General features: G+C 41.1%; 1 long non-coding RNA gene across 2 annotated transcripts in view; it reads right to left on the bottom strand.

Annotated features, from left to right (window-relative positions):
• Positions 1–5,144: 5,144 nt before the first annotated feature.
• LOC137306845 (uncharacterized) overlaps positions 5,145–10,557 on the bottom strand; it is a 39,310-nt gene continuing 33,897 nt past the window's right edge. For both annotated transcript variants that reach the window (XR_010958941.1, XR_010958942.1), the window contains one exon: positions 5,145–5,329. This is a non-coding gene — a long non-coding RNA (uncharacterized lncRNA). The remainder of the gene's footprint in view (positions 5,330–10,557) is intronic.

The following is a 10,557-nucleotide window of genomic DNA, read 5'->3' as shown; positions in this document are numbered from 1 at the left end:
TAGAATAAGGGGCTGCTCTTTCAAAACTGAGATGAGGAGAAACTTCTTCACTCAGAGGGTAGTAGATCTGTGGAATTTGCTGCCCCAGGAAGCTGTGGAATCTACATCATTAAATAAATTTAAAACAGAAATAGACAGTTTTCTAGAAGTGAAGGGAATTAGGGGTTACGGGGAGCGGGCAGGAAATTGGACATGAATTTAGATTTGAGGTTAGGATCAGATCAGCCATGATCTTATTGAATGGCGGAGGAGGCTCGAGGGGCCGATTGGCCTACTCGTGCTCCTATTTCTTACGTTCTTATGTAGACCATTTGTATGCCAGGTGTGCTTGATTTTGTCACCCTCTAACTTAAGGGAGCAACAATAGGAACCATTACCGGGGAACAGGAGGAGTGGGAGATAATGAATGGCTTGGTGCATACAAGGGTACAGAGAGCAGCCAAACTGATCAAAAGTGCCACAGGTGATCTGATGGGTGAAGGGCCAGAGGAAAGGGACTGGTAAATTTGAGATCTTGGGGTCTTAACTGTATCATCTGACCCCTATTTCAATGGCCTAGAAATTGGTTGATGCCACGTCTGTTTTACAGGCATAAAATTGACATCCAAGTATTCAATATGGTGTATGCCGCATGTGCCCTTACGCACCTGAAGCACACCGCTGGCCATATTGGTAAAGGCAGAAAAAGAGGCGTCTATGGCCCGTGCCTGAAACAGGCATTGGACACTTTGTATATGCAAATAAGGAGCCTAACACCTGTTTGAAGCCTCCTTTTCAAAATTGGTCTGTTTCGAACGCAACCAATGCCGAGCCAGCTGCATTCAGGAAACATGGTCCACATGCAGCCGAACCACTGGTCCTTAACGGATAACTTTGTTATAAAATGGTTACATGAATGTGGAACTGGGAGGAGCACTCCTGCTCCTCCCAGCTCCACTGCAGTGCTGAAAATCGTTACCGGCTCCAAATTGGACTCCTCCCAATCGTACCCTCTCTCCCAATTGCTTCCCCCTCCTCTTCCAATTGCTCCCCTCCCCTGATCACTTTCCCCTCCATCCCAAACGCGCCCCTCACTCCTGATCGCTTTCCCCTCCCTCCTAATCGATTCCCTCCATCCTGATCGCTTCCTCCCCCTCCCGATTGCCTCCCACCTCTAGGAACTATCTGAGGCCCGTTGCCAGTGAAATCAAACGCCGATTCACTGGCGAGTTGTGTACTAGGCCCACCTGTTCTGGTGCAGGGATCATTCCCTGCATCCAGCATGCACCATAGGCCAGCACAAACTAATTTCTGGGCCAATATATTAATTATGACCCCACCTAAATTGAGATCCACCCGAAAATCAGCGAACTGTCGACTTTTTCTTTTGTAATTTTCATCCCACTAGCATTCCATTTACATAAGAAAATCGGTCCGCTCGTGCTCATCTTAATACACTTCCATGGTCTTGCCACACCCAAAATCTGCAACCTCCTTCAACATTTTATTCCCTGCTGCACCCTTTGATCCTCTGAATCCAGCCTTTTGTGCAACTTCTTTCCCTTTGCCCCAGAATTGTTGGCAGATCTTTCAGCTGCTTTGGCCCTCGTCTTTGGAATTCCCTTCATATATCCTTCTGCCTTTTTAGTTCTCTCTCCACTTTTAAAAACCTTTTCAAAACCTACTCTCCTACTTCTCTCACCTTGGCATTACACCTATCCCATTAATCATAGTAGGTACAACACAGGAGAAGGCCATTCGGCGCATCTTGCCTGTGCCGGCTCTTTGAAAAAACCATCCAATTAGCCCCATTCACCTGCTCTTTCCCCATAGCCCTGTACATTTTTTCCCTTCGAGTATTTATCCAATTCCTTTTTGAAAGTTACTATTGAATCTGCTTCCACCACCTTTTCAGGCAGTGCGTTCCAGATCATTGCAACTCACTGCGTAAAAAAATGTTTCCTCATGTCGCCTCTGGCTCTTTTGCAGATCACCTTAAATCTGTGCCCTCTCGTTACCGACCCTTCTGCCACTGGAAGCAGTTTCTCCTTATTTACACTATCGAAATGGTTCATGATTTTGAACACCTCTAACAAATCTCCCTTTAACCTTCTCTGTTCTAAGTAGAACAATCCCAGCTTCTCCAGTCTCTCCATATAACTGAAGTCCCTCATCCCTGGCACCATTATAGTAAATCTCTTCTGCACCATCTCTAAGACCTTGACATCCTTCCTAAAGTGTGGTGCCCAGAATTGAACACAATACTCCAGCTAAGACCTAACCAGTGTTATATTAAGGTTTAGCATAACTTCCTTGCTTTTGTACTCTATTAATTAAGCCCAGGATCCCATTTATTTTTAACAGCATTGTCCTGCCACCTTCAAAGATTTGTGTATGTGCACCTCAGGTTTTCTGTTCCTGCAACCCCTTTAAAATTGTACCATTTAGTTTATATTGCCTCTCCTCATTCTTCCTACCAAAATGCATTCCTTCACACTTCTCTGCGTTAAATTTCATCTGCCATGTGTCGGCCCATTTCACCAGTCTGTCGATGTCCTCCTGAAGTCTGTTACTATCCTCCACATTGTTTACTATATTTCTGAGTTTCGTGTCATCTGCAAACATAGAAATTATACCTTCTATACCCAAGTCAGGGTCAGTAATATATATCAAAAAGATCAGTGGTCCTAATACTGATCCCTGGGGAATACAACTGTATACTTCCCTCTAGTCTGAAAAACTGTTCACCACTACACGCTTTCTGTCCCATGGGCTTTAATCTTGCTAATAAGTCTATTACATGGCTACTTCATCAAATGCCTTTTGAAAGTCCGTATACACAACATTAAGCGCACTACCCTCATCGGCTCTCTCCTTTAATTCATCAAAGAACTCAATCAGGTTAGTCAAATATGATTTTCCTTTGACAAATCTGTGCTGACTTTCATTTATTAGCCCATACTTTTCCAAGCGCCAATTAATTTTGTCCTGGATTAATTTTGTCCTCTAAAAGTTTCCCCACCACTGACGTTAAGCAGACTGGCCTGTAATTGCCGGGTTTATTCCTCTCCCCTTTTTTGAACAGAGGTGTAACATTTGCAATCTCCAGTCTTCTGGCACCACTCCCCATATCTAAGGAGGATTGGAAGATTGTGGCCAGAGCTTCCGCCTTTTCCACCCTTACTTCCCTCAGTAACCCACATGCATCCCACCTGGACGGGTGACTTTTCTACTTCGAGTACTGCCAATCTTTTAAGTACCTCCTCTTTATCTATTTTTATCCTATCCATTGTCGCTCCTACCTCCTCCTTTACTGCTATAGTGGTAGTATCCTCTTCTCCAATGCAGACGGATGCGAAGTATTCATTTAATACCTCATCCACGCCCTCTGCCTCCACAAGAAGATCCCCTTTTTTGTCCCTAATCGGTCCCACCCTTCCTTTGATTATCCTTTTAGTATTTATATGCTTACTAAAGACTTTTAGGTTCCTTTTTATATTAGCTGCTAATCTATTCTGATACTCTCTCTCTGCCCCCCCTATTCCTTTTTTTAGATCTCCTCTGTACTTTCTGTATTCGGCCTGGTTCTCTACTGTGTTATGAATGTTACAATTGTCATACGCCTCCTTTTTCTGTTTCATTTTAATCTCTATATTTTTAGTCATCCAGGGAGCTCTAGCTTTGGATGCCCTTCCTTCCCCCTCGTAGGGATGTCTCTACTCTGTACACAAACCAACTCCTCCTTGAAGGCCTCCCATTGTTCAATTACTGTTTCCAATCCACCTGGGCAAGATCCCTTTTTAACTCACTGAAATTTGCCCTCTTCCAGTTAAACATTTTCACATTTGATTGTTCCTGTCCTTTTCCATAACTATTCTAAACCTAATGATATTATGATCACTGTTCCCCAAATGCTCCCCCACTGAAACATGCTCCACCTACCCCACTTCTTTCCCCAGAACTAGATCCAGCACTGTTTCCTTCCTGGTTGGGCTGGAAACATACTGTTCCACAAAGTTCTCTTGAACACATTTCAGGAATTCCTCCCCCTCTTTGCCCTTTACACTGTTACTGTCCCAGTCTATATTGGGATAATTGAAGTCTGATGAAAGATCATCGACCTGAAACGTTAATTCTGTTTCTTTCTGCACAGATGCTGCATGACTTGTTGAGCTTTTCCAGCATTTTCTGTTTTTATTTCAAATTTCCAGCATCCACAGTATTTTGCTTTTGCAATACTGAGGGATGCTGCTTTGATGGAGTTACCACCCTTCTGATCAAGCATTCAACCAAGGTACTGTTTACTAGTTTAGGTAGATGTTAAGTGTCCTGAGGCACTAAACGAAGAAAAGCAAGCAAGGGACCTCGTCAAGATTCCTCCTTCAACCAGTATCACGGAAAACAGATTAACTATTTGTAAGATCTTGCTGTATGCAGATTGGCTTCAGCATCTGCATACATAATGGCCACTGCACTTCAAAGTAATTAATTGTATGTGAAGCAATTTGAGATGTTCCTGAAAGACGTGATAAGGTAGTATAGGGAAACTTTTTGGAGATTCTACTACTGGCGCGAAACAAAGAATCAGGAGCAGAGGTCAGCACGTCTGATTCATGGTGCTGCCAATTTTCCAGTTATTATGAGCAACGTCTCTAAAAATTAATGCATAATGTATCGATGCAAGTCTTTCCTGGGAACTTGAGTTCAATTCCTCTAACACTTTCTGTGCTCTCAGCAATCACTAGGATCCATTTCTTAAGACATCTTTGTCCTTGTCATAATTACTTCATGCTGGACCCTATCGTTAAGCCACCTTATGCAGAGCATCATAGCATGAAAGTTAAAGAAAACAATGAAAAATACATAAAAATAAACACTAAAATTCTCGTCTATGAAAAACAGCCTGAACTCCATGGAATTACCTTTGTGCATTATTTTTAACCGATTGGCTAACATGCTCATTCAAGGAGCAATTTAATCCCATATATGATTAATAACTTCCTTATGAAGTTAATTCAAAAAGCCAGCAGATAGATTTAGCTCGAAGTCATGTTTGAATCTATTTCAAATGCTTTCAATCAATATAATTTTAATAAATGTAGAAAGTAAATGAACGTAAAGTTTGAACTTGTGCGTGTCCACCGTAAACTTTACAGAACAGCCGCAGTGATCCCAGAAATATGGCGTAAAGTATTTTTCCAGGGCTTTCATACCTCTTCCGCCGAATTTACGGTAAACGAATGGGAGAACCCCTGCAGAAATGTATCCTCAAAAGGGTCCTACACTTGCCTCGAATTGAAAAGTGCACATTCAAGGATCATCAGCTTGAGCATATTTCCCATGTGTGCATCTGCAAACAGAAATGTATTCGCATCAACATTGCACAGTGCTAATGAGTTGATTTACATGCAAAAATTAATAACATTTTACTTTTTAATGCAAATTTTTAATTATAAGTTTCCACACTTCTGTTGCTGAGGGGACGAGCAAGTAATCTGCATCCAGAGAATCAGCAATAATCACTTGCCATCAGCCAGCAGGAGACACAAGGTGCCAGCCTGGTGTGACGTACCCAATTGCATTCTCTTTCCTTTCTGCAAGAAAATGCTGCAGTCTCCACTTCATACTTCCCTCTAAGTCAGAACCTGGCCAAGAATCAAACCTACCTTTGTCCTGTTCCATGACCCTATCTCTTAGCACCACCTTTTTGGTTGCAATCATGGCTGTTAAAAAAGGGTTCTGCAAAAAAGGGAGGCTACGCCTAGTAGGTAGAGACTTGTTATCAATTGTTTGCCTGTAAAATTCTTTTTAATTGAACAGATTTTCTATTGACTTCAATAGAAAGGAAAATCAGGAGAGATGTCTGACGGGCAACCCGAGTTTATGGTCCATACGAGCCTCCTCCCAACTTACTTCGTCTCACCCTATTAACATGTGCTTCTATTCCTTTCTCCTTCGTGTACTTATCTAGCTTCCCCTTCAATACATCTATGCTAATCATCTCAACAACTCCATGTGGTAGCGAGTTCCACGTTCTAGCCACTCACTGGGTAAAGAAATTTCTCCTGAATTTTCCTGAATTCCCTATCTGTTTTATTAGTGATTATCTTATATTTATGGCCCCTAATTTTGGACTCCCCCACAAGTAGAAACATTTTCTCAACGGCTAAAATGTATTATAGAAAACTTTTAAAATAATCACCTATAAAAACATTTCAAGGTAGGTTTTCAACTTGCCACTCAGGCATAAAACTGACGTTGCAGGTCTGCTGTCCATTATAGAAACCGCCTGATTTTCATTTCCATCGAAGTCAACAGAAATGTATATCAGCGGCCGATTCCTAATGCCAGTTTTATGCCTGGACAGGAAGTTGAAAACATTCCCCCTCAAGTAGGGAAGTAAACATATGGCTAAACTAACAAATAAAAGAGACACATTTTTATTGGGTCTTAAACATGAAGAACTCCAGTGACACCAGCACATTTGATGATCAATCATTAGGCATTCTCGAAATTAAGAAAACATAAACAGTGCAGTATATCAGCCACTTATAACATATTTGACATGTATTGAACATTTAGGAGTCATTTGGAAAGATTTATGTGCAGTACATTGTAATGAACAATATAAGGGCCCAAAGCAGCAGAGCTATTCCTGCTGTACAACACAGTGTGAAATGTGCTTTCGTGGGATGACGTACAGTAGAGTTTTCTAGGTATTATGCATACAATTCTAACATGCAATGTATTATCTACAAACAGTGCTGTTCGTAGGCCACATTTTGTATTACTCTGTGAAAACATAACAAATGTAAATAACATTCAGAATACCCTTCTCTCTGTCAGTGCTTTCACTGCCACAACTATTTTCTCTCCTGCTCAGTGTCCACTTCATTCCTTTTAACTCAAAGGCCATCTTTCTGAATGTGAGGAATACTATAGAAATATAAAGTGATGTTTTTGTCATAATAACCGCATACTCTAACTTGTTTGTTTTGATGAGGACGCAATTTAACTTTTTAACTAACCTGCAAAGAAATTATATTTATTTGTTCAGTAAAGACCTTTTAAATAGTGGGAGTAATTTTCAAATTCAACAGGGAAGGACAATGGGCAGTAGAGGAAGTAGGTCCGTTATAGACCCCATTCGATTCAAGCATTTTCTATTCTTACTTATAACTTGATAAGCTGGCTGTAAGAGAAGATGCTGCTTAATGCATTTATCACCATATAAATGTCGAACGTGTTTTCATACTTGTCATGTTATGTTTTTGCATCATGTCTTTTTTATATTTCAGATTTCCAGCCTTTGAAATGTTTTCTCTTTATCTCTAGACTTTCAACTACCGTATACAATCAAAGTATTTCATGAGCATTTAGCACAAATTTGTTCTGGGTTTTGAAAGAATGCTTGCAGAATGATGCAAAAAATGGACAATTTCCACATCATTGTTGTTTTGCTGTTGCTTTATGCTGACGACAGTGAGGCGAGCATGATTTGATCATTGTTTGTTGAATAATGCACATACCTTTTTTAAAGTTGCATGCTTCATATTAAATGTAGCTGTCTATCACACAGAATAAGGTATAAGCGATTCAATCAAGTTACACACAAAAAGCCAACACAATAAACAAGCACATGTCTTGTGAAATCACCAATCTAACAACTTGTGCTATGCAGCAATTTATTTCAGCAAAATAAGGCGACAAAGTGGGACTATAGTGTGGCACAGTGAGATTCTCTGCAAATAAGTGATGCCTGGAAAAGTAACACCACCTGACAAGCACAATATTGTAAAAAGTGAAGAAAATAATAAATGTAAAAATTATATGGAAAGAAGTCAGTTCTACTCAGAGTAAAGTGACGGCTCATCTCCTGCAATCCACCGGCATTTTCTGCTTTGTCCTTCCAACAGAAAAGCTGTATGAAAAACCTGCAAATTCTGTAAATCGGTTGGAATAATTTCCTCTTGTCACAATGTATAGTGACATCAGAACAAGTATGGGAAATTTCCTTTGGCAGGTAATTCTAGTAAAATTATAATGCGTTATTTTTGAATGCATGTATGATTTCACTAAATTAGAGGGAATGCATATTTGTTCATGATGTGATCTCACATAGCAACAAGAGGAAGTTTTCTATAATAGTTATTACATCCCACCACAGAGCAAAATATAACCACCGTCACAAAGTTAGCATAACATCAACAATGCATAGGTGAACTGAACTGGGTTGCATACAAAATCCTTAGTAAAACAGCAGTTAAATCATACCACTATCAAACACCAAAATAGCATTGACTCAAATTGATACTATGTTGTAACATTGGGGTAATACTCTGACTGGCTGAGTAAATGCAATACATGCTCTGAGCATCTTTTGGCTGGAAATATCCTGCTGAAAGTCTATTTCAAAAAAACTCAAGGGATTTTCTGTACAACAAATGTTCAATGGGTTTAGTAGTTGGCCATTTATACTTCAGTGATTATGGGGGTGATTTTAAAACAAAGCCGGGAAAGTTGGGGGGGGGGTCCAATTGTCCCATTACAATGATAACCCCATTATAATGACCTTACGATTTTGAAGTAAGGACATCTTTTATGTTTATTTGACGGTTTCCCGTCCGACTGACCGGCTGATTGGCAGGGAGAGGACGTCTTCAGGTAAGTCTGCAGGTAAGTTGTTGTTTGTATGGATGGATGGGGGGGGGGGGCATGGGGGGGCATGGGTGGGCATGGGGGCATGGATGGGCAAGGGCATAGGTGGACAAGGGGCATGGGTGGGAAAGGGCATGGGTGGACATAGGTGGGCATGGGTTGGCATTTGTGGGCACGGGGGTCACGAGTCATGGAGGTGGGATCGGGGGTCAATGATGGGGGTTGTCGGGATCGGGGGTCATCGGGGGTCTGCAATCATTGAGGGGGGCGGTTAGGGGTCGGAGGATTAGAGTTGGGGGATTGGAGTGGGGGGATCGGGGTCGGGGGATCGGGGTCAGGGTGTTCCGCGATCGGGGATCAGGGGTCCGCGGTCGTTGGGGGGTTGGTGCAGGTAGACTTGTTGGGCCTGGGGGAAGCACTCCTGCTCCTCCGGACTCACAAACTGTGCCTTTCTAGGCCTTCTCGCCTCCTTTCACAAGGTGTAAAACAGAAGGATCAGGAATCCCGGCCACCCGGGGTTGAAATCAGGAATTAGTGAAAAATGGAGGCCTGAATTCTCCTGGGAGCAGGTTTGTCAGCCGCCCCTCCTCCCGACCCGGTGAAAACCGGAAATGGGCGGGTTGGAGGCGGGTTGGGGGCAGGTCTGAAATGGTGGCAATTTTCAATGCCCCCCCCACCCCCAACCCACCCATTTATTAATTTGAAGATTGAGCCCTACTTGTGGGCAAAGTTATTTTCCTGACCAACACTCATCCATCAATCATCACCACTAAACTAAATGTACTGGTCATTTATCTCATTTGCTGTTAGTGGGAAATTGGTGCACACAAATTGGTTGTCACGTTTGATCAGTGACTACACTTAAAAAGATAATTCATTGGCTGTGAAGTGAATTTCATTTTTCCTTTCTTTCTTTCTCTGCATTATTTCTTAGAAGCATTTCTTAACATGTTTTTGCTTAGATGTCATCCTGTTCAACTTGGCCAGTTTGATATTTTTGTTGATTATAGATAGACACTTGGGCGATATTTTTGCATGTACTGTAAGTGTCATCACAATTGAGCAATGAATGATTGAGATAGTTAACTCAGTAAAGTGGAGGACTGTGCTTGTGTCTCACCATCTGTAGCACTGTGTATTAGCCATCCAATATTCAGTGCTAGTGCACTGCCATCACTAAGTAATGTTACATTTCTAATAAATACTGTTTGCCAACCATTACATTGATACTATAATAAGATTATTTTTCTAAATATTTTTATTTCCAAAGAACTTTACAGCACTTTCCTGTTTTCGTGTTGTTAGTACCTCTTTTTCACAGAGAAACTTAATCCATATGAACTTGACTATGTTGTAAAGCTGAAGAACAGTGTGATGGATGAGGTCATTGATTTCTTTTCGAGTTGGTGATAGGTTTCCCAGAGTAGGGGAATACTGCTTTTTGCCTGTTCTCATTGAATAGATCTCAAATCTCACTGATCTGTTTTCTTAATATCCAGAAAGCTTGCTCTATTCTGAGCTTAAACAGGCAATTTTTTCTTACAGCTTTGCATTTTTCACACTATCGCTTTTTATAAGGAATATGAAATTTAGCAACATTACTGTAAAGAACACTCAAGGAAACATAAATCGTGATGCTAATATTTAGTGAGGTGGGAGGTATCAGGAGTTGGTCTTCCTTGTTATAAAATTGCCTAAAATTCATAGAAATTGACAATATTGGATTTGGTAAAACTCTAATTGTTAGCAAATGGACACTATATCATTTCTATATTATTTCAAGAGGGAATTAAATAATTACTTGAAAAAGAAGAATATTGAAGGTTATGCGGAGCGAACAGGAGAGTGAGATTAGACTAGATGACTCATAGTAAAACACCAGTGCCGACTTGATGGGCTGAATGACATGATTCTGTACGT

The sequence above is a fragment of the Heptranchias perlo genome, chromosome 3 (assembly GCF_035084215.1).
Source record: "Heptranchias perlo isolate sHepPer1 chromosome 3, sHepPer1.hap1, whole genome shotgun sequence".
Taxonomy (NCBI): Eukaryota; Metazoa; Chordata; class Chondrichthyes; order Hexanchiformes; family Hexanchidae; genus Heptranchias; species Heptranchias perlo.
Note: the sequence above shows the minus strand (reverse complement) of the source record. Positions and strands in the feature narration are given on the sequence as shown.